Source organism: Erpetoichthys calabaricus, chromosome 1, assembly GCF_900747795.2.
Source record: "Erpetoichthys calabaricus chromosome 1, fErpCal1.3, whole genome shotgun sequence".
NCBI lineage: Eukaryota > Metazoa > Chordata > Cladistia > Polypteriformes > Polypteridae > Erpetoichthys > Erpetoichthys calabaricus.
The window spans coordinates 141,855,156-141,880,614 of NC_041394.2; the positions used below are offsets into that span (position 1 = coordinate 141,855,156).

The 25,459-nt window shown below is 37.2% G+C and overlaps 1 protein-coding gene across 1 annotated transcript in view; it reads left to right on the forward strand.

Annotated features, from left to right (window-relative positions):
* The window catches only part of LOC114655441 (alpha-1A adrenergic receptor-like), a 178,663-nt gene that overhangs the window by 57,175 nt on the left and 96,029 nt on the right, over positions 1-25,459 (forward strand). The gene's annotated exons all lie outside the window — the stretch shown is intronic.

Here is a 25,459-nt window from a genome sequence, read left to right on the forward strand (position 1 = left end):
CTTTGCCAGTCTATTGCAGTAATTGCAGTGGAAAATGTGGTTAACTCATGCATGGGAAAAAAATACAGTCGAATACCGTGAAACTGGTATAATTTTGAAAAATACCGTGATATAGAATTTTGGTCATACCGCCCAGCACTGTCTACTGTTATACTTAATCATGCAGTATAACTACTGTTAGAAGTAATTGAGATCCAAGATCATGCTCTGCTTCACAGCACTGGGTTTATATTAGTGGGGGCGGCACCTACAGTTTGAGAATTACACATCTAAACTATTCTGTCAAGAAAGACCAAGAATGATAACATGTATAATAGTGTCTTTTGATACAAAATTTTCCTAGCTTGTTTAAAGTGCAAAACATGTCAATAGCTGTAAATTTAGTGCCAGGAAATTTAAATATCACAGAAGTACAGCGTCCTTGGCTTATCACTTAAGGGAAAAACACACATGATGTCACCGTTAAAAGCAACAAAATCTATGGCAGACTACAATCCATGAATGTACAACTAGACTTCAATATCAATAAATGAAACAAAATTTAACATATTAACTACTGCTATTTATTGCAAAATAGATTGTATCAGACTGCAGACCTCTAAAAGTAATTGAAAGTATAGGGCTGAGAGACATAGATCAGCAAGATGTGGCAGTTATGTTACATCACCTTCACGTGGGACAGTTGTATCACATATCAAGGATTTATATGAAAGGCACAAGCGTTCACAGTTTGAGTCACATTTCCAGGGGACTACTGGACATTGCTAAATGTCTGGGTTAAACATGCAGTTAATCTAGAGTAATCAAGTGAAATTTTGTGATTGATTGTGCTTAAAAATTGTAATAATGTGACAGTTCTAATTTTAGTTCTAATATACTGGTTTTTAATATGAGCATTCAAATCTTAATTTTTGGATAATTTGAAAACCTTACAGCAGATTTGTTTGTTCAATATTGAAAGCTGAAATTGAAATTGAAAATTTAACACATGCTGGAGCATTAACTTCGTAAAATCTCTAAGCTGCATTGAAACACTCAGCATGGAAAATTCTGACATTTTTGATTTGCAATTTAGTCTTCCTTTGTTTGAAAGGAGTCTGTCACATTTTTGAAGTAGCAGATCAAGTGTAGACTCGTGTAAAGATTACTCTGTGTTCTACAGATATATAACGTTGTATTTCACCACTGTGCTACTAATAATAAATAGAGTACATTCCCAGGCTGAACATTTAAAATTTTACTATGAACTAAAAGTTTTAAAGCACTGAAACTGCAGCATGGCTTTTTTTATAGCACTAACCCATTTACTGATTTTATACGGGTTAATCTCCTGCTCCATGCTGAACCATTACTCAGCATTTTCAGCAATGGCAGAATTTAATGATCTATAATAATAAAAGGCAAAGTCCTCACTGACTGACTCACTCACTCACTCACTGACTGACTCATCACTAATTCTCCAACTTCCCGTGTAGGTGGAAGGCTGAAATTTGGCAGGCTCATTCCTTACAGCTTACTTACAAAAGTTAGGCAGGTTTCATTTCGAAATTCAAAGCGTAATGGTCATAACTGGAACATATTTTTTGTCCATACACTGTAATGGAGGAGGCGGAGTCACGTATCGCGTCATCACGCCTCCTACGTAATCACGTGAACTAAAAAACAAGGAAGACATTTACAGCACGAGTCACACGCGGGAACGAAGGTAAATTACGTCAATTTTTGACTGTCTTTTAATACTGTGTGAGCATACATATTAACACATGTGCAATTAAACGTGTGCATTTACGGGGTGATTTCTCAGGCTTAAAAGCTCACCTTTTATCAAACGCGGGAAGAAAGGTAACTGACGTTGTTCACTGTCTTTTAATACTGTGTAACCATACATATTAACACATGTCCAATTAAACGTGTGCATTTACGGGGTGATTTCTCAGGCTTAAAAGCTCGCCTTTTACTAAAAAGGTAAATGCAAAACTATTTTCAATCAGTTTATTGAAACGCTCCCGTTAAGGATTGCAATAACATATTCGCGAGATAAAAGAACGAAGTAGGGGGAAATGGAGGAACAGCCGCAAACAGCGAAGAGCAAAAAATTAATTAAACAATTGAGAACGGAGCGAGTTAAGCATACAAGCATGTTCATAAGGGAAACAAAGCACGGTGTAAAACGTAAGTTTAAATTAAGTTAATAGAAACGCTCCCGCTGCGGATTGCAATAACATATTCGCGAGATAAAAGTTTAATGAGAAGACACGAGGTATAAACGAAGCACACGCCGTGGCGCAACATTAGGGGCAACAGTTTCAACCATTCTATGATCTGCTTCTCGCAACTGAAAGACGGCGCATGGCGGATGTTAGCCGACTTGCTGACCGCAACGTTAGGGGCTTCAACTATGGCGCTGACGCCATATCTCAGTGCCAACACTTTGCAGACTGTACTTAAAAGACACGCCCTCCTCACTGGACAGTTAAAAACACCAATCAAACTAACGATGACATCAAGTATTACCCAATCAAAAGTAGGAAAGGAGGCATCTTCATAAAATGCGTGTGGGATGATTTGCATGAGACGCTGCTTTAAAAAAAAAATGATAAAAAAAATACGGGATAAATCCCGTCCAGTATTGATTCAAAACGGGACGCACAATTTCATTCTCAAACGCGGCACGATTCCGTATTTTAAAAGGACGGGTGGCAACCCTACAGTGCCAGGTAACCACCCATACAATCAGATTGTGATTCAGACTAGGAATGCAATGAATGTAATTACCCCGATCTACATACAAGGCGAAAGTCTTGCAACATTCAAAGATGATGGTTTGGGATAAGTACACCATACAACATAAAAGAGCTTATGAAGCCTTGAACCGAAAAAAGCAACATCTCAGAGATCGTAAAAAAAAAAAATAGGAGGTAATGTCGTTTTACTCGCTGTAGATTTTAGTCAAACATTACCAGTTATTCCACGACGGAGACCAGCACATGAACTCAACGCGTGTTTAAAATCCATGCTTCTCCCACGCTCGGTTATATGTCGCGTGTTCTCGGGTAGGTGCACCAAAAAATTTATACATTTAAGCATGTAATGGGCAAACAAAAAATGAGGTATACCCGAAGGCACTGCATTAGTACTTAATGTAACTTTACTTCTTAAATGTTAATGTTTTACTGTTTAATAATTTATACGCTTCTTATATGTTGTTCAAATTCTTTTATCAAAATACCACTGACAGCGCAATGCACGATAACATGGAGTGAATACACCATACGCATCCGCCCACGGCTGCCCTGCTGTGCGCAGATACGAGTTGATTCTACAATAAAATAAAATAAACATAAAAAGAGTAAAACAATCATCACCCATAAACCGTGTGTGTGTGTATATATGTGTATATATATATGTTGATATGTGGATGTGTATATGTATATATATATATTATATAATATATATGTAGATATGTATATATATGTGTATATGTATATTTATGTTTATATGTGTGTGTGTGTATTTTATATATATAAAACACAGCAACACTCATAACAATGACAACACAATTACATTGACAATCATGTTACGTTATTTTTAAAATGTTTCCTTTTTTTTTCATAACCTCTTTAACACACTACTTCTCCGCTGCGAAGCGCGGGCATTTTGCTAGTAATCTAATATAATTTACAAGAGTGAGTTATGCTGCTAACATTTCTGATCAGTTGATTGTTCAATACTTAGACATGTGAAAGTGCTCCATTCATATGTTATTTACACTGTGTACTTTGTAGTGATGACTGAGGAAAACTTGTAACCTCAATGGAACAGGCACCTATGGAGATCAATACCGGACAAGAGCAAACAAAATTAAAACATTATTGAAAAACCTTCTTTCCAGTTGAATGTCCATGACATGCAAAATACATGCATTTTGTGGTAAAATATTTTAAGTAAACATTTTTATAAAATCAGAGCAGTAAATAAAAAGGAAGCATGTTTCAATTGAAGACAGGATTCTTGACCAATGAATATGATAGATAGATAGATAGATAGATAGATAGATAGATAGATAGATAGATAGATAGATAGATAGATAGATAGATAGATAGATAGATAGATAGATAGATAGATACTTTATTTGTCCCCAAGGGGAAATTACAATTTTACAGAAGCTAATATATATATGTAGATATAAAGTAACGTTTAAGGTGTGGACATTACAACAGGCTAGCAATTTACGAATTGTTACGTTTTGGCCAGATATTCATTCCTCCTTAAGTGTTCTTTTTTATTTTTATGTTATCTTTTGAAAATTATTTTGTATAATTTGTCATTACATATGTGTTTGGCTTTTTTGTAATTTTCTAAAATCAATTACTTAATATTTTTTTCTGTTTAAATATTTTAATGGTGTCTTGTCCTTTATATGTTAAAACCAGAGGGGCAGGAAGGACCTCCTGACATGGCAGCATGAGGAATTGTCCTCAGCACTTTTTAAGGGCCTGGAGTCAAAGAGCTGCTTCAGCATCATCATTGTTAATGTTCCTTTGTTTCTGCATTCTTTTTTTTTTTGGACGTGTGATTTTAGGTGGATAATCTTGTTTATGGATATTGTGGCTTTGATTAAGGTACTGATTTTGGATTTCCGGGATGTCTGAAATTTGTCATGCTTATTTTTCAGGGAAATTTCAATTTCAGGGATAGTTCAGTTTTTGTTTAGATATCTCAAACAGATCATGCTGTATAAAGTTTTGAAGTTTCAAAATATTCTATTGAAAAGCATTTGTGAATCTGATAACTCATCTGTCTTAAAACAGAAAAACACTCTCTGCAAATTCAACTACAAATTACATTACTGGTGGGACTTTAACTTGACAGCAGTTACACCGACTTGTATATTTTCCTCTTTTAATCACCCATAAGCCGCTCAGATCCCCAATGCTAGGGAAATGGCACACATGTGCAAGAAGCACTTATAGCAGCACCCTTTTGCTGCTGCTAACATAAGTTTACCATAAAAGTAGCAAAAAAAGTCACTTCTCTGGAAATGAATGAAAAGGAAATTTTCTGTGGGGAAGATGATGCTGATTATGCTGCAAAAAGCAACAACAGAGCAAAAATACAGAATGCTCCAAGCTGAAAGAGTTGCTTAGTGGTATAATGTACAACAGAATGTGCATTATGGTTTATCGATTCCCGGAGTGTGCATCTTCAGTCTGGAATGTTCACATTTGGTATTCCTGTTATACAATAAATCAGTTCATTGCAAAGTTCTTAGTTATGTAAATAACATTAATGAATTACTGGGATTTAAGTAATATAAATAGCTATATGAGGAACTTATTTCAGTTGCTCTTCTCCATTCATAGGGTAATGTTGATAGTGATTTTATGCTGCTATTGGTCATTTTGCTGTTTATGAAAGTTTTTGAGCCACCACAAGTCTGCTTAGGCTCAGTGTTTAACAACATGATATTGTAAGGTGCTATTAAGAAGCACATATTTTATGTAGCCTATTAATACATATAGTTGCATTCACTTTATTGCTGTTATTTTTGTATAAGAATTGTTGTTACAAAAATATTTAATAAACAAAAATGTGATAACTAACTCTTGGATGAAGCAAATAAAAAACTGTGAAAACGCTGTCATATCAGTTAACTTAGTCGCATAATGCACCTGAATGTTACACACACCATACACACATTTTCTAACTCGTTTTTCCTCATCAATAAATAGTTTTTAAATACCTAAAAAGTTTCCAAAAGCAGTATAAAGCCAGCATCTCCAGGACTTCACTACCTATTATTTAGTATGTGCAATTATTAAGGAAAGGCCTAATTACTATATATATAAAATTAATGGAATAGTAAAATAAAATAAAAGTTGTTTGGATTGTATACTTGTATAATGTATGTAAACAGATTAAAGTGTAAATCTTCTGTGTGGAGAATTAGTGAATGTTTTTGGAGGTCTGGCTTCAATTTTGTTCTTTTTCACTGCCTTATGCTTGTTTGGGCTGCTGAATTTCAGGTAGTATATTGTTGCTCAGAGACAGCTGACAGCAACCATCTGGCACATACTGTACACAAACTGCTATAACATAAGATTTGTTCATGGCACATTAATATGGAACACATTGTTTTGTTTGCAGGATTGTTCGTAGGGAAAGTGACTTTGTAAGGCAGTATATTGTCATGAAACTATTCCAGCAACTTAATCACTTGAACACTATTACAGGATGAATCAAGTGTCCCTTTGAGCCTATAAGAAGTTAAGTTATTCTGTTTCTTCACTCTTTGGAAAGTAGGAAGTCTTGCACACATGCCTTATTTGGCACATTTGCCTCCTTAAGTGTGGCACCACAGGTATCCTCCGCAACAACCTCACTACCTACAACCCGTAAACTGATTAGGTACATGCATGTGTTCTGTAAATTGTGTTGTAAATTTAGGACAAAGTTTATAGTTAGTTGTGGAAGTGGCAAAATTACATTAACTGTCAAAGAGAAATTTGGGGAAAATGTTGCCAAATGCTAATAACTACACTAAAACATTGTGTTTCAGTTGATTAGCATGGTTCTGAAAAGTTGAAGTGGTTAGGAATGACAGCAAAACAGTATTGACAGAGGTAAAATGGTCACCTTATGAAAAAATCATAACCTGGAAATATGTGCCCATTGAAACTTCAAGAAGATTCTTATCTCAATGACTGTGAGAGTAGAATGTTTATTATTTTAATTAGTAATAGTGTTTTTTAAAAAATGAAATATTTGTGCAAAAGTTCAAACATTTTATTCAAAAATGAGTTTTATTAATTACAAAATGCTGTCATTAAAAACAATATATGTAACTTGTAAAATTACATTTGCTTAACACTAGAATTACCAGAGTCTACGAAAAAACTCGTAGATCTGTCCCACCTTAAATCTGTTCGCACCTTTCCGCCAGCGTCTTTTGTCCTTTAAATGTGCCGATAAAGGCAAGCTGCAAGCAGCCGGCTATTCCATCCCCCCACTGACTTAGAACGTGCACGAACTTCTCCCAGCTCATGCCTTGATTGATTATCTGGGAGTGAAGCGGAGTTTTAGAGTGGAAATAATAGATTGTTATTTGGAACACACGCATTTCATGTGTGTTCCATTTCTACAGTAATCTATGTAAACACATTTTTAAAACAGAAACTTTTTTCATATTTTAGAAGTAAATGACAAAATGTAGGCATAAACAATATAATGTATGAAGCCTGAAATCCAAAGATCAAGTAAACACTTTCACAAAAGGTTCAAGAAAAAGACAACAGCATCCGTGGCGTAGCAGTACAATTTGCTGACTTGTAATCAAGAGTCCCCGGTTCAATCCCGACTCACTCCTATATTTGCCGTTTTCAGTAGTGAGCTGCTCTTATTGTTAATATTATACAGTACACACATACACTTGGTTTGCGTCTGTAACACACGGTGTGTATTTATAGGACTTGTAAAAATTACCATTTTTTTTTTTTTCACTTTTATTCTCTCTAAATCACGATCACGATACATACTTTTTTATACAGTTTTATTGAATGTTCCTGCTCACGCTGAATTAGTGTGCACCTTATGGTCTATGATGTCAAAAGAAAAAAAAACATAGACATGGGTATATATGATATTTGGAATTATTCATTTTATGGCCTGTATAGTACATTTCAGAAAACTTTGTGGCACGGATGCAACTTTATTCATATTATTCATATTCATTCGAATAACATCTTGTGGTTTGTAATCAGTGACCGCGTGTTTTTTTTTCCCCCGATCTTGCCAGTCCCCACATGTTGTTGTATGCTGTTTCTTTTGTACTCCAGGACATGCAGGGGAAAGAATAGTACAGAGCAGTAACTTCAGTGCTATATGCAATCATCAGATTCAAATGTTAACAGTTTACACACACGCATGGATCGTCCTTCCTACATTTATGCGTGTACCTGTTACAGTGTACACACTTCTCTCTATGCTGTGGTTTCTATTACACACCTGAAAGAAAGAGACAATATATGTGAAAACATCATCGCACTAATACAATATTATTTGAAAACGAACAGCGTCAGGTCGGGTGTGAATTTATGCTGGCGCTGTTACTTAGAGTCAGATCAGGAACTTATTCAGTGCAGGTGGCCAGTTGCTGTGTGCTACAACATGCTGGCAGTGATCAACGCACATTTTAAAAAAAGAAAGAGACAAATATATGTGACATTTTGAAGAAATCATTTTATGACGCGAATAGTACCAATCAGAAAACACCGTCGCAGTAATGCAATATTATTAACTTAACTTAATATTATTATTAATGCAATTATAATTAACTGAAATTGATGTTCCATTTCAGTTGTACTACTAGACATTAGTTTGGCTTCAAAACTGAATCTATAACATTTAGTGTTTACTAATTCACTTTCGGCAGTTTAGAAGTGTGCAACTCTATACTTTCAGTATATACAACAACAACAACAGCAACATTTATTTATATAGCATGTTTTCATACAAATGATGTAGCTCAAAGTGCTTTACAAGATGAAGAAAGAAATAAGGAAAAATATAAAAATAAAATTAGGCAATACTAATTAACAAAGAATAAAGTAAGGTCCGTTGGCCAAGGAGAACAGAAAAAACAAAAAAAAACCTCTAGAGGGCTGGACAAAAAACAAATCTGCAGGGGTGAGACTGGCCAGGCCCCCCTGGGTATTCTACCTAACATAAATGATCTAAATCAGACTTCATGGTTTTCAGGCTTCACGTTGAAGAATTAGACAATGATGGTCATGTGGACCTCTGGCCTTCAATCCATCAATGTAGGGACTGCACGGTGCTTTGATCAGGTGGTGATCACAGGTCGCCACCACAGAAAACCAGAAAAAGAACAACAGAGAAAGTAGGGGTTAGTACGAAAAAAAAAAAATTAAATACATATATAGAATATCATGGTTACACTAAAATTAAGCTATGAGAAAGCCATGTTAAAATAATGGGTTTTTAGCAGTGTTTTAAAGTGCTCCACAGTATTAGCCTGGCGAATTTCTATAGGTAAACTATTCCAGATATTAGGTGCATAACAGCAGAAGGCTGCCTCACCACTTATTTTAAGTTTAGCTCTTGGAATTATAAGCAGACACTCATTTGAAGATCTAAGGTTATGATTTGGAATGTAAGGTGAAAGGCATTCCGAAATATAGGATGGTGTGAGATTATTTAAGGCTTTGTAAACTATAAGCAGTATTTTAAAGTCAATTTTAAATGGAACAGGTAGCCAGTGTAGTGACATCAAAATTGGAGAGATGTGCTCAGATTTTCTTTTCCTAGTTAAGATTCTGGTAGCTGAATTCTGCACTAGTTGCAATCGATTGACTTCATTAGCATATTACGTGTCATATCACAATAATTATTTTCCTTGTGCTTCAGGCCCTTATAAGCTAAGCCATGGAGATGTCTGCCCAATGTGGAAGTTTTCAAACACTAACTAAATTTGTACTTTGGAACAAACATATGGAGCAACCCATTTTGTCACTGTTGTAGAGAGATGAGTGGATATGTGCTAGGAAGGCACTGTATCAATGACTGGATCCTGTCGTGTGCTAAATCTGGCAAAGAAAAATATCTTGATATTGTTGGTAAATATGGCCTTGGCATCAGAAATCAAATAGGAAAAAGTCTCTGAAGAATTCAAATTATTGATTACCAACCCTTTGTTAGGGATAACAAAATGCAGAGTCCTGCCAACATCTACAAAATTGCATTGATTTTATTCTGATAAATAAAAGGTTTAGGGACTCTGTCATTTTACCCAGGGGGCTAATATAGATTCTGAGCACAACCCTCTCATGATAAAAGGTCAATTTTAAATAAAGAGACTAAAAGTGACATTTTGATGATCAGATAGATATAAATCTGTTAAAGCAAGAAACATTTAGGTTTAAATTTCCAATAGAAGTTCAAAAAATTTGATATACTTAGCCAAAAGGAAACCATACAGAACTCTTACACTGAAATAACAAAAAATGACATCTCTAAAAAGGAAATGGTACAATTTGTACAAAAAGTATTTCTAATGAAAAGTAAATCAAAGAAAAAGTCATGGAGGACAGAATTAATTCTTAACATGATGAAAACCAGAAGAAAATGCAGAGGAACAGTCAGATGTGGAAGGCGAGATAAAGAGATTAGACACAAGTGCAATAAGCAAAAGAAGATTGGTGGAATCAAAGACCTCCATAGAAAGTACAAGTCAAAAGGAATGCATAACAAAATAAAAGAAATTACAAATGAGAACAAATATAAAGGTGGAAGCACTTGTGTTTGTGAAAACCAATAAGAAAATGCTACTTGAGACAGGTGATATGTTAGCAAGCTCTTTTAGGACAGAGGAGAACCACCAAGAATTAATGACAACATAGGCTTAGAAATTATCAAGTCAGAAGTTTAAAGAGTCATAAAAGCTATGAAAAATAGTAAAATGAGTGGTAATGGGGTATAACTACAGAAATGTTGAAAGCACTTGAAAATAAAGGGCTTAAGAAAATAACAAATACCATGTATGTAATTTAGTTTATGACAGGGGATATGTATCAGAGATGAATGAATCATTTTTGCATAAGAAAACCTAAAACAACTAAGACAACAAACAATTTAAATGATAGAAAAATAAACCTGATGAGTCATGCTGTGAAGATTATTCTAAAGATCATCCTTAAGTGCAAACAGATGTAAAATTGAAGAAAAGTTAAATGAGACTAAGAGTATTTTTATTTTTGGTAAAGGCACTAGAAAAGGTATCTCCAGCTTAAAACCAATAACAGAGAAGTACCATGGCCAGGGTAAAGTTGATGACGATAATAAAAAACAAAATGCCAAAGATAATTTTTTTCATATAATCATTTTAAGTTGTTTGGGTTTTTAGGCTCCTTATTGTATAATGATAAGATACTGTAAGCAAATAGTAATATAATATACAATATAGTGCACTAAGTCAAACTGAAAACAAGTCAAAATCAACAACTCCAGTTGATAGAAAATAAACTTGTGGGACACAGACACATTCAAACTCTAGTTAAACAGTGTCATCTGGCTTCCCAGACATTTTCAAGATGTAATGTTCCACTATGCAAAGAATTATATATGATATTTCACAGCCAGATTTCCATTGTCAAATGAATTCAAATTGTTATTTTAATTAGCCTTTAAAAGTGTATATATGGAAACCTTTATTTTCATGTATACAGAATTATTTTCATTCATTATATTTACATATTACAGTATATAGTATACATCAGTAAGTATTTATCCATCCATCCATCTATCCATTCTCTTCCACTTATCCAAAATCGGGTCGTGGGTGCAGCAGCTTGAGCAGAGATGCCCAGACTTCCCTCTCCCTGGCCACTTCTACTATCTTTTCCCAGGGGAATTCTGAGGCGTTTCCAGGTCAAGCGAGAGACATAGTATCTCTAGCGTGTCATGGGTCTTCCCCAGGGCCTCCTCCCAGTTAGGCGTGCCCGGAACATCTCACCAGGGAGGTGTCCAGGAGGCATCCTGATCAGATGCCCGAGCCACCTCATCTGACTCCTCTCAATGCGGAGGAACAGTGGCTCTACTCTGAGCTCCTCCTGGATGACCAAGCTTCTCACCCTATCTTTAAGAGAAAGCCCAGACACCCTGCGGAGGAAACTCATTTCAGCCGCTTGTATTCGCTATCTCATTCTTTCGGTCACTACCCATAGCTCATGACCATAGGTAAGAGTGGAAACGTAGATCTACTGGTAAATTTAGAGCTTTGCCTTTCGGCTCAGCTCCTTTTTCACCACGACAGACCGATGCAGAGCCAGCATCAGTGCGGATGCTGCACCGATCTGCCTGTCGATCTCCCGCTCTATTCTTCCCTCACTCGTAAACAAGACCCCGAGATACTTGAACTCCTCCACTTGGGGCAGGATCTCGTTCCCAATCCTGAGAGGGCACTCCACCCTTTTCTGGCTGAGAACCATAGTCTCGGATTTGGAGGTACTGATTTCCATCCCAGCCACTTCACACTCAGCTACAAACCGATCCAGAGAAAGCTGAAGATCACGGCCTGACGAAGCAAACAGGACAACATCATCTGCAAAAAGCAGTTACCTGCACCTAGAAATTCTTTCCATAAAAGTTATTAACAGAATCGGTGACAAAGGGCAGCCCTGGTGGAGTCCAACTCTCACCAGAAACGGGTTCGACTTACTGCTGGCAATGTGGACCAAGCTCTGACACCGGTTGTACAGGGACCAAACAGCCCTTATCCAGGGGTCCAGTACCCCATACTCCCAGAGCATCCCCCACAGGATTCCCCAAGGACAAAGTTGAATGCCTTTTCCAACTCCACAAAATACATGTAGACTGGTCGGGCAAACTCCCATGCACACTCCAGGACGCTGCCAAGGGTGTAGAGCAAGTAAGTATTTATTTCCCATTTATTTAAAAGGAGTTGTGCCCTTTATTGTTACGTTGAAAAATTTGAAGCAATACTAGCCACACATGACAAATATCGTATCCTTGTATGTTATGTATGCCTGTGGGTAGAAGGGTATTTTTGTTTGCATAAACTCTCAACATGTTTACACTCTGGGAAGAGATACATAAGTAGAAGAGGTCAGGCATCAAAGTCAGACTGTTAAAAATAATCATAATCCAGTCTAGATACAATGTGCTTTCTGTTTGGCAAGCTTCTAAAATACATTCAGGCTTAGACTCCAGAAGACAGTAATAAACAAAAATGATAAAAAAAAATGAAACAGTAATGCACAACCACTTAGAAGAAGCCAAAAATGGTAATGTTTTCTGGAAATGGCATGGCATTATGGCTGTAGCAGTGGACTTAAATCACCAAAACTGTCAAGTTCAAGTACCATGTTGGTTGTCTTTTTTTTGTTTTGTTTTGGGACAGGAGGTGTGCCGACCTTGAACGATCTGGCTGCACAGTGTTGCAGCAGCCAAAACAGGGGTTGGCAGAAATCAGTTCATGCTGCAAAGGCTCCGCCAGCAACACCAGTGAAGAGTAAGCCGTGGAGTCATAAGGTGGTATATTGCGATCGGGCGAGGAGAGAGACTGCATTTTAACAGATTTATTTATTATGGATTTTATCCCCACATTTCACTGGCTTTATAGATTTTCTATTTATTTAGGTACTGTATTTTTCTGAACACTGCACAACGGGTACTTTTGGTTTTACTTTGACTGTTTTTAACAAAAGCACTTGAGCACTTTCCACCATCCCCTAGCTTCAATGAGATTTCTCAGCTCATCTCGGTCATAACTATCGACGGTGTTGGTTCAACAGACTCCCATGTGGGAAGAGGGAGTCTGTAGGGGACCGGCATCATCACACTATTACACAGTAACCAGGTGCATTACACAGTATTGAAAAAAAATAAAATAAAACAAGTACAACTTGGCTTGCAGTATTATCCAGTAGTACAGAAACAGTATTCACACATTTGAACATAACGGTCCACATCTGACCTTTTAAAACCAAAGTATCATCAGACAACAGACACAACACCTTTTTTCATCAAAAGTTCCTCTGTGTCATCATGTTTAACTTTATCGTCTGCTTCAGCTTCAGAATGTTCTCTGTCCATTTTTATTATTATTATTTTCACCGCTCAATATCTCCACTAACACATGTACTCCGTTGCATGCGTATTTTGCGGTGCATCAGTGAAAAAGGTCCCCTCTTAAACAGTTTCCCGCTGCGCCACGTTCTGAATGTTGTTTAGGCTATTTAAACCGGTGTTCCGGTATAAGAAAAATCCATATCATAACAAAAATAAAAAAACGGTTTTTGGTATGAACCGGTATACAGCCCAGCACTAGCATCTAGTAATTCTGAGAGTGTCAGAGGTTTATCTAGTTTACACATCACTAAGAGTATCTAGGTGCAATGAGTCAAAGAACTCATTAGATTTTGTCTTATCTTCTTTAGACTGAGTAGAATATAAGGACTTGTAGTAGTCTCTAAATATGTGCATTATATTTTAATGGTCAATGATTTTGTCTCCGTTTGTATTGGTGATTGCTGGAATTGTATTGCAAACTTCTTGCTTGTGGATTTGTTGAGCTAAGAGCTTATTAGCTTTCTCTCCATGTTCATAGTAATGATGTCTTGATTTAAAAATGAGTTGTTCAGTTTCTTTAGTTGTTAAGAGGTTGAGTTCGGAAAGCAGAGCCTGCCTTTTCCTATGAAGAGCCTCACTTGGACACCTGGCATGTCCTTGATCTATTCTAGTAATTTCACTGGTTAGCTCTGATACCTTCTTGGTTTCCAGTTTATTTCTGTGAGAAAGATATGAGATAATCTGTCCTCTTAAGAAGGTCTTCAGGGTTTCCCAGAGTATTCCTTCAGAGACTTCTGAGGATGTATTTGTCTCTAGAAAAAAACTGATTTGTTTGGATATAATTTCTGTACAGTTCTCGTCTGCTAATAAAAGTGGATTAAGATGCCATCTGCAAGATGAGTATGTGGGGAATAATGATTTTAGCTCCAGGATCAGAGGGGCATGGTCGGAAATGACAATAACGTTATACTTGCAAGATTTAATCATAGGCAAGAAATTGTTATCTACAAAGAAATAATCAATTCTTGAGTAGCAATAATGCACTGGTGAGTAGAAGGAATATGTTCTTGAGTTTGGGTTTAGAAATCTCCAGGGAGGTATTTTTCGTACGTGGATTACTCGTTTAACCGGATGTAATTGTTGACGATTTGGCATGATCCTGGGTCTGTTGGTTTTTTGAAACTCTTGCTGGAAGTGTTGTCATAGCAACACATCCTAATCCTCAAACCTGCTTGGAACAGGTTTGTTCTATGTAAACAAGGATTAGCTCACACACTTAATCAGTGTCAATGCATGGAATTCATTCAGTCATGACTTCACCATTCATGAATGAGCGACCAGTTGATATCGGTACGCAAATTATAAGAAGAGAATTTCATATAGAGAGGGGTTTACGCGATCGGCAAGATCCTTTATTGCTCCCGGAAGGAAATTCTTTTCGAAAGATACCGCTTTAGCTGAGGGGGAATATTGTACCTCAAAAATGTATTAGGACCTTATATTCAAAGTCAAACTCGGCTCTCACAACCACACAGACAATATGCATTGCTTTGAGGTTTTTGGCAAGCCGCACTTTTTTTATATATTGTAGGCGATGCGGAAAAATCTATCAAAAAGTGCAGTTTGCTAGGCAATTCGTAAGTCTGTTTGGCTCTGAAATATTTCCTTCAGGTTTTCATTGTTTTTCCTGGACATCTGCGTGTGCAGACAAAAGAGGCGTTTCATGCCTTTGCAGGTAGGTAATACACAGGTAAAAACACCCACAGTTCCATAAAGAATCTCACAATCAGCCTAACAATCTTATTACCCAGGATTTCTAAATGTGATTGGGTCACAGTGGAGTTTGATCAGCCATTATTTGGAAAATGTACCTCTCCTCCTGATTAATGATCAGACACAGTGTCTTCATCAAATATTTGACCTTGTCAATATCTCGTTGGTCATACACAGGTTCTTGGGATATGAAATTCCCTGCAACTGACCCAATAAAAAAAAAGAGGGCTATATGGAACATATCTATGGCACACATTGAGGACAAATATATGCAATGACCATCCTTTACCTGAAATGAAGTGACCACTGCATCCTGCCACTGGTTCTGGGGAGGAGCTTCCCCGTGGAATACCCTCAGAAACAGGGCGATGGGCATTTTGCTGGATAGCCAACTCTTCTGCAGGGGTTAGTTCTGGACCACGTGGACCTCCACCTGTTTTTTTGCTTGTCTGCCTTCTTATTAGCTTTAAAATGAATGTTTTTTATATTATATATGATTCTTTATGTCAACAATTCTTTAAATAGTTATATACCAATATTTACCAGTTTGAAGTATATTCTTGTACTTCACTTTAACCTGTTCCCGTGTTCTCCTTGTGTTCACGTTTGATCTGGAATTATGACATATTAAATAATAATTATCTGACACATAGGAAATGAAATGCTGCTTTCAGTAAGTACAATGCACACGCATTTAATTTGTCGGCCACTTTTTGGCCAGCCGTCTTTTCTGGTTTGGGCTGCTTTTGCAGTGTTACCCCTTGTGCATATTAAATCTTGAAATTCTTCATGTCCTTCGAATGAAAGGTCTTGCTCCGCTTGTGTGAAAAAAAAATACGCCCATTCTTTCGTCATTTTGTTACAACCTATCAAAGACTTGCTGATCATGTTTTCTAGACTCACTATATATGGGCTTTTCAATCAGCGCGGGCGCGCGGATTCATCTCAGATGATTAGATCCAGCTGGACTAATCTACTACACTGCTGCGTTTGAAAAACCGACTTATCCTGGATGAGTTTCACTGGCATTAACTCATCCAAGATGAGGCATCTGATCTCGGATGATTTAAGCGAAAGTACGGAAAATACCCCCCAGGGCTCTGATAAGTTGTGGTTAGTTACAAACTGTGTAATTGTCTTTGCAGTGTTAGATATCATCACCCCTGTGACAGGAGACCTATCTAGGTCTGGATTTAAAACACAATTACAGTCCCCAGCCATTATAATTTTATGAGTATTCACATTGGGAATGGATGCAAATATATTTTGGATGAAGTCCCTATCATCCACATTGGGTGCATAAACATTTATCAAAATCACTTTACAGTTAAATAAATTACCCATGACAATCACATATCTCCCTTCAGGATCAGATACTACTTCTGATACTACAAATGAGACTGTTCTATGTATAAGAATTTCCACACCTCTAGTTTTTCTTTGTAAAGCTGGAATGGAACATTTGGCCAGGTCCAGTCTTTTGCAGCCAGAACTGATCCTTTCTTAATAAGTGGGTCTCCTGTAAAAATACTATTTTAGCGTTTAGACCTGTTAGGTGGGAGAATACTTTCTTTCTCTTTAATTCATGATTCAGGTCTCTAACATTCCAGCTCACAAAGTTAAATGTCCCATCATGGAGACATTGATTCTGAGTTTTTGATGTCATTTTGTAGTCTTAACTGAAAGTGAGACAGCTTTGACCTTAATTTCCAATTTTCCCAGGAGTTATTGTCATGAAGCCTATTGTTACATTGGAACTTATCATTATAAGGATTAAAAGGATAGATTAGATATAGCTTGCTCTCTTTCTCTTCCCCCCAGTCCCCCCAACCCGCCATTTTGCCTCCCCACTTGAGGCTGGACCACACTTCACAAAGTCCCAGTCCTCTGACATACCTAGAGACAGAGCATGTAACAAAAAAACACCTTGTGGAATATAAATATTTTTATTATGGTATACTTTTTTATGATGCCTTTTAAAATCATATTAGAAGTATCACTTGTACAGGTTATTTTGTATCATTAGTAATCTTCTCTGTCATTTACCTCTACCCTGTTAAAAACAGATTGGGATTTTCATTTATTAGTTTTTATCTACCGGCAAGCAAACATCCCAAAAGTATTCAGCCTGAAAGAAATGTTTCACTGAGTTTACAAAAGTGACTTCTTGTCTTCACATCTTGAACTACTTAAAAAAAAAGCAAACTGCAATCATTGTAGTAAAAAATGAAAAGTCTTTCAGTTTGACTCCCCTTGGATCAGTCTTTTCCCAACAGTGATTGGCCACTCAGGGTTTATTTTCAAGTATATATTTTTCTTGTCAATTAAAGGTGTATTATACAGTATTTTTTAAAGAACCAGTGCCTGAGTTCCCTGACATGGTAAAGCATATAGTACTTTTCAAAAAACTCATTAAGAAATATATCTGAGACAGCCAAGCATCATTAAAATTTTCTGTACACCCTGTGCAAGAGGCCAAGAGCTGTAATCAGAATGTCTCTTACAGAGCCGTTTGCTGCACTCCTGTTGTCAGTAATCATCAGCTCTGCCCAGCTGACCCCGCAGCTATCACTTGTTTGATTGATTGCCAACAGGAGTCTGTTACGTCTCAAGAAATCCTCCAAGCTGCTTCTTTTCAAATCATTTTGAACAACTGATGCTAAATCTGTGATGAGACACCAATAATTAGTCACCACTCCTAGCCATGGTCCAAGTAATGCAATTCTGAGAGCAGTGCTGTCAACCTCCATTTTGTAAAGTCCCCTTATAAGCCAAAGAGTCTGTGATGAGCTAGCATGTAATGTGAATAACCTAACATCAACTGAATTTAATTTCTCATTCAGTTAAAAACATGTTACTGGCTGTACAAAAAAAGCATTTGCCACCATCAGATTTGGATTTTTTTGTGTTGGGATGATAATGCATTACAATTAGATTTTGTGCCATTAATCAGCATGAAAGAATCAAGATTTCTTTTGAAGATTATAATGAATAAAGACACAAAATGACAGAGTCTGCTTTGTCCAAGCTTTATACCTGTTATTGCCAATGCCGTTGGGATAAACTTCAGACAGATCAATAGTAAACAGCTGAAGTAGAGCAATAGAAAAATTTAAAAATTCCTTGAGTAAAAATTTAGTATAGAAACTCTTGGAAATAAATAGAACCCTACATTTTTTAGATCATATCAGGTTTTTATATCCCTTTACCCAAAAATGTTCAATTTTTGATTTATATATTTCTTAAATGGACCAACATCAGAGTTTTAACAAAGCTACTCTAGAGCATTGACTTTTTGGTTTTAAGTCACTCCACTATGGCTTTAGCTGTATCCTACTTGAAAATTAATCTCCTCACAAGTCTTCTTTTTGTTACTGAATATAGTAAAGGTTTTTTTCTACAATTTGTTTGCAACTGGTTTCACTAATTGTACCTTCAGTCCTCCAGGTTATGAAATGCAGAGGCATCCCCATTACAGCTTGCTGCCTCCACATTTCTTCACTGTAGGGATGGTGTTGTGAAGCTGTATTGTTACACTTACCTTAAGATACTTCTCAGCATTGAATAATTAAAAATCAGTTTTTTGTATAGCACTTTTTCCTGCCCAACAAGTTTAGAAAATATTCAAAATGGAACAATAGAAAGTAAAGTTAAACACCTAAAAAAATGTAATAAAAGCAAAACTGTATACTAGGGTTGGACCATGTTTAAAATTCTCAGGTCAATTAATCTGTTCCCGGGGTGGGGCATTACCATTTTAAACTGAATAAGCCAACATTGCTTTTCTGCAGTTTCTGTAAGTTTTAGTTTGGCCACATTGTGCACTTACTGTTAATAGTCGTCACTGTAACATGGTTGTTTTATATGCAAAAGCACAGATGGACAAACAGGTGGCTAAGAAGAAACCAAACTTGTGAAATGTACAGTTCTTTGGCTTCAAAGCAAATGAGTTTGGTCAACTAAAAGATTTAGCCAATGCCACTTAGGATGTTATTGGAAACAATTCACAGACGACAAACTTGCATAGCCATTTGTACATGCACCAACTAGCTGACTATGCAATTTTACCCAATGCTGCTAGCTTAAATGATAAAGGCTAATCTCACCAGCCATTAACTTCTGGCACTTTTGGATTTAGGAAAAGCACAAAATATAAGCCACAAGTGTCAGACTTCAAATGCTCCTAAATGGCAAACGTAGAGTGCCGGTCAGGATCAGTTATAGGCTGGAATAAAATAAAGTGATATCTGTTTTGGTTGTAATAATCCATATCAAATTCTTTTGAGACAGTAATTGGGATGTGTGACCCATGGATTGCACAACCTTAGTGATGAAGACCTCCCCTTTCAAGTCCACAAATTTCACAAAGTCTCTTCCCTTTTGGGACACTGATGCATGTCTCCTGCAGTGATGAATTCCAAAATGACTGGATAAGGTGTTAAAGCCAGCACCAGTAGCAAGGTACCGTAATGCCACTGTGATATGTTTTTCAATAAGTATGCATTTTCAAAGTGTCTTCCGTTTCTTTTCAATAGAAGCTGCACATTTTTTACAAGTATAGAATAATGTGTAGCAATACAAACATAGATTGGACATCCAGTCATGGTCATTGAGCAATCCAGGATTTTATTCCAAGAGTCATGACTCCATTCATGCATCCAGACAACAGTACACTTGCAACTTTGACAAAATCTGTAACAATTGCACCATTATACAACATCCTATGCCTCTGTTGTCTTCTCTTAATAATATGCTATTGTCACCTTCTTCCTGACCTTTCATTATCAGTAAAAATGTTTGAAGTGTACAATTAACCTCACAACAGATTAAGTTGTCAGATTGCTAATTACTATTTTGGAAGGTAAAAATGTAATCTGTATGCTAAAGATGCATTTAAAGTTTCTAGTGTAAATGCAATACATGTACAGTGCTTGTGCAGTCTATCTATATAGTCAAGATACAATTGCCTGTTGCAAACATGGTGTTTACAACATGTATAATCACATAGTTCAAATCATAAAGTAATATAGTAATATCCATCAACGATGTACAGTAAGTGATCAGTTGTTGATTGCTGATGATATTGTTCATTGGCTCAAGCCCTAATATGGTATATACATTAATATCAACAGTATCAAAATTCAAGTACAGTATCAGGAGTTCAATGTGCTATGCATGAGGGCTGCTGGAAGAAGACCCCCGTCACTGTGTTCCTTTTCATCACATAACTTGCATTGTAGTATCTTTCACATTCAAAAGCTATGAAACAAATCCTGCAAGTACACACTTTTATGTACTTTCCCTGTACTGCAGTCTGTTAGTGGCAAAGTCCTTACATAAAGAATGTCACACTGAGAAAATATTTTTTTCCAGGAATTAAAAGAAGATTTTCTTTTTATGCAGGGGTAGTGGGGTGGTAGTGGGGTTTCTTACATTAACCTTGGATTCCAACTTCACTGATAATCAACTTTTGAGAAATAATTCTGCTTTAAGAAGTCAACACATGGGCGGCAGATAACATTAAATAAAGAGAATGATATATATTTTGATAGGCAATATTACATTTATTTATAGGTTAAAATGTTTGATTTAATTTAATTTGTTAAACACTTTGTGCTTAAATTAAGTTTTTGCAGACAGGGATTTACTGTGTATAAAAAATTTGGTAAAACATACACTTTGAAATTATAAACTCCAACCTGACTTTTACATTTTTATATGCTTAGCAAGCACCTTTATCCAAAACAACTTACAAAGGATGTCAACGTAATCAAGTAACATCAGCCTAAGGACTGTTTTTGAACAAGAGTAGCAGGGTGGGTTACAAACGTTGATCATCACAAGCAAAGAGCTATATAAAAAAATCAACTGTCAAAAATCATCAATTAACAATTGATATTAAAGCAATAAAAACTAGTGTAACCACCAGGGGACATTGCAGCTCTTCAGACCACAGACACAACTTCACAGACACAAATCCAATATAAATAACAGGTTTATTAATAATAATACCTTACAAAAGGCTTTAAATTGCCATAAACCAAAGTACATTTCTTTTTCTCTCTCTCTTTTCTTCACCTTCACACCTCCCAGGCAAGCTTTGTCTGTCCTCCACACCTGACTCCAACTCACTTGGATGAGGTCGAGCAGCTCCTTTTATCTAGGACCTGGGAGTAATTTCCAGTGCCAGGGGCATAGCCCTATGGAAGTGCTTCCACCTCAATTGGAAGTCCAGTAAAGTAGGGAACTTAACATCTTGCAGCACCCTTGGATCCTCCCCTGATGTCTCTATTACATTATCCTATCACTGGAATTGGATCAGTCCCAGCTGGGATGCCAGCCCGTGCATGCTGTCCTTTACACTATCCTAACAAAAAATCGTCAATTAACAATGACAGATCCATAGAGCCAAAAACATTTCTTAAGCATTTGACATTTAAAGAACACTAGGGTTTTCAATCACTTCTTCAGTACAAAGGGAGTCAGCAATTTGGATGGAGGTGGGCAACTCATTCCAACAACTAGGAGTTACCGTACATATAAAAAGAGTCTGGATTCAGATTTGATACCACACAGTGGTGGCATCTCCAGACACTGTTCACTGGCAGACCTGAGTGGGCAAGAAGGAGCCTAGCACTTCACCAGTGTCTTCATATACACAGGTGCCAACTCATGGACTACTCTGTAGGCAAGCATTAAAGATTTTAACTTAATGTATGAATTTGCAGGAAGCCAATGTAGTGACCTGAAGAGAGAGGAGACATTCACCTGTCTTGGCTGGTTGAATACAAGACGAGCCACAGCATTCTGGACTATCTGCAGTGGCATGATAGCCCATGTGGATACTCCTGCCAGCAGTGAGTTGCAATAGTCCAGACATAACAACACCAAAGTCTGGACCAGACGTTGTGCTGTATATTCAGTCAGATAAGGTGTGATTTTGCAGATGTTATACAGCATGAATCTGCATGAACGAGAGACAGTTGAAATGTGAGACAGTCGAACTTTTAAAATGTTGTGACAAAAACACAGTAACTATTTACTAAGCAACAACAGTAAAGTTTAATACCTATACCAGCAGTGATCTTCTTGAAGGATCTTTTCTCAAAGAATTGGGCTTGCCTGCATAAATGATCTTGAGTACTGTGACTGGCTATGGGCATCATTTTGGATAGGGCATACAGTGAGAGAGAGAAGAGACAGCAAGCTAGAAGAGACAGGACTGAACATGATCAGTCTGAGTAAATAGTAGGATAGATGAAAAACAGAAGAAGAGAAAGCTGGGATGAGGTGCTCACTATGATATCTTGTTTGTTAATACAACAGTACTTTAGTTTGTTAATAGTACAAGTACTTTGCAGCAATAGTATAAATGTTTGTGTATGAGTCAGCAGTTAGTTAATTGAAAGAAGGAGTGACTGTTTGTGTCTCCCTTTTTCCCTACATAACATGTAAGATGGGGATAGAATTTTTTCTGCCACTGCCTACCATTTCCTTGCACTCCCTACCCTTTCCTTGCACTGCCCTGTGAACCTCCTGTGGTATGAACTTGTGCCTGGAGTCACACCCCTTTTCCTTAACAGCATGCAGGATGTGTAGAAGACAATGCTGACATATTACCTAGGGACAGAGGGGACAGTGTATTTTCAAAACCTACAGATTTGCACCTGATTATGTGGCTGGCACAAACATTTTGTCTTCTCACTTCACAATACCTCAGAAGAGTATTGTCAGCCAAATCCTATTTTAGCAACACTGAGAGCAGCTGGGTAAGTTAGGGAATCAGTAAATGGCAGACCTGGACACATGAGCTCCAGTAAGTTTTGTTTATTTACAGATGAATTCAGATATGTAGGCACAAATGTGCTGTGGGAAATCAAATCACTTTGGAAAAGTTCCTATTTCCATATCTCCAAAATAACAGTAGTGGGCTTTCCAACAATGGCACTCCTCTATAGTTCAAGATTCTGCAAGCATTTACTTTTCAAGTGTCTCACCATGATGCCTGTCCTTTGACTTGGACTTGTTTTGTGTTTTAACCCCACTGGGTGTACTGTCCTTGCTGCCAGCTTACCATGACAACAACAGTGGTCCTGTTAGTTTACTTTCTAGGGCTGCACTCCAGCTTTGTGCAATCAGTCCCTCATTGACTCATTATTCAGCCTTGTTTTCTATTCACTTTGCCATATTCTCCTGGCTATCTGTAATGATGTTGCCCCAGAGATCCAGGATCTGTTTGAAGCAATCATTATACAGGAAGATAAAGCTTTTCTATGCATCTACAGCCTTGCCATTACCACAAATAAATCAGGGACTGCATGTGTGTTGATCTAAGAACAGTCAATAAAGTTGTAATCCCAGAAAATCACAGCTCGCCAACAGTGGAAGGGTTTACTAACCAGTGCCACGGCTCTTCAGTTTTCTCAAAACTTGACCTCTATAAGGAGTACTGGTCCCACTCCACCCTAAGAGGCTGGACTCTCTCATCTTGAGCCACCAATAAAGAGCCACCTTCACTGGACTCCATAGGGTAGAGCATTGACATACGTTGTCCATAGTCCCACTGGAACAAATCATGATAAGTGTCTTCTGAAGGTTTTGAAATCCTGACCAAGTATCACCTCATATTTTGTCAGGAGAAATGTGCGTTTTCAAATTAATTACATTTTTTGTGACATACAATTGCACATGCAGTACAGTATGTAGTAAAATGCTTAGTTGATAAACTCCAAGACTATGCATTATGGTAGAATAAAAGGAGAATAAACAATAACACATGACTTTATAAATATCAATAAAAATAATTACATGAATTAAATAGTATGCATTATATTAGAATTATAAAACATGAAAGCTTAAATTAATGAATTAACAATTTAAATTACTTAATATATGAGAATTGACAGTAGAGCATCATGTGGTTGTCATTCAAGATATGGATGGACTGTTGAAAAAAGCTCCTCCTCAGTCTCTCTAAACTGGACTTTAGGCAGCAGTAGCGTTTTCCTGAATGCATCTCAGAAAAGGGGCCGTTATTGGGATGTTTGGTATCACTAATTTTCTTTGCCCAGGTCCAACATCACTTGGTATACATGTCCTGAAAGAGGGCACACCCAGCGTTGCGTGCAGCTGGCAGTATCACTCACTGCAGGGTCTTGTAGTCTTGTTGTGCTCTGTTTCTAAACCAGGTGGTAATATTTCCTGTAAGGGATGTTTTCAATGATGGATGTGTAGAGGATCTTAAGTAATTGGGAAGACAACCTAAGGTGGTAAAGGCATTGTTGTGCCTTCTACACCAAGCTGTCAATGTGATTGCACCAGGTCAGGTCCTCTGTGATGTGGGCGCCTAGATATCTCAAATTCTCTCCCTTCTCCACCTGAATGCTGTTAGTACTGAGACTGTGCTGTTTTCTGTCAAAGTCAAAAATCATTTCCTTTGTCTTGCTAACATTTTGGAGAACACTGCTGTCTTGACACCAGTGTGACAGACTCTCTACTTCACCCATGTAAGCCTGCTCTTTATTGTTAGTTACTAGGCTTATGACAGTTGTGTCAGCAGCAAACTTGACAATGACATTAGAGGCATGTGCAGCTATGTAGTCATTTTTGAGTTTATGAGATTCTGCAAAAGTACTTGTCTGTCGGTCTTTCTACAGCTAGATATTTATAGGGAGCTGCATACAGTTCTACCCCAACAATGCTTTCTCCTCTGGGATTATGCTCTGCAGTCTTAATGTCCAGAGGTGTTGTCCAGTGGGCCTGTCATCACTTCCCTAGCCATTGTCTTTCTTTATTGTTCACTGAGACCTACCTTCTGCAATAATCCTTGACGATGGTCCTCAGTTTGCATGAGTAGAATTCTCAGCCTTCTTAGCCAATTGTGATATCTATCATATTTGTATGTCTCCATACCCCCCCCCCCAAGGCAAATGTGGGGGTTGAGAGACCCCATGAGACCCCAAAGAATGTCTTCTGTGATCACTTAGCAGGGGGTTGCATCCTTCCAGCTGCTATTTTTCACACTTTATTACATTACAAAGCTAAACAGAACTCCACAACTGTTTAATCTCCAGTAATG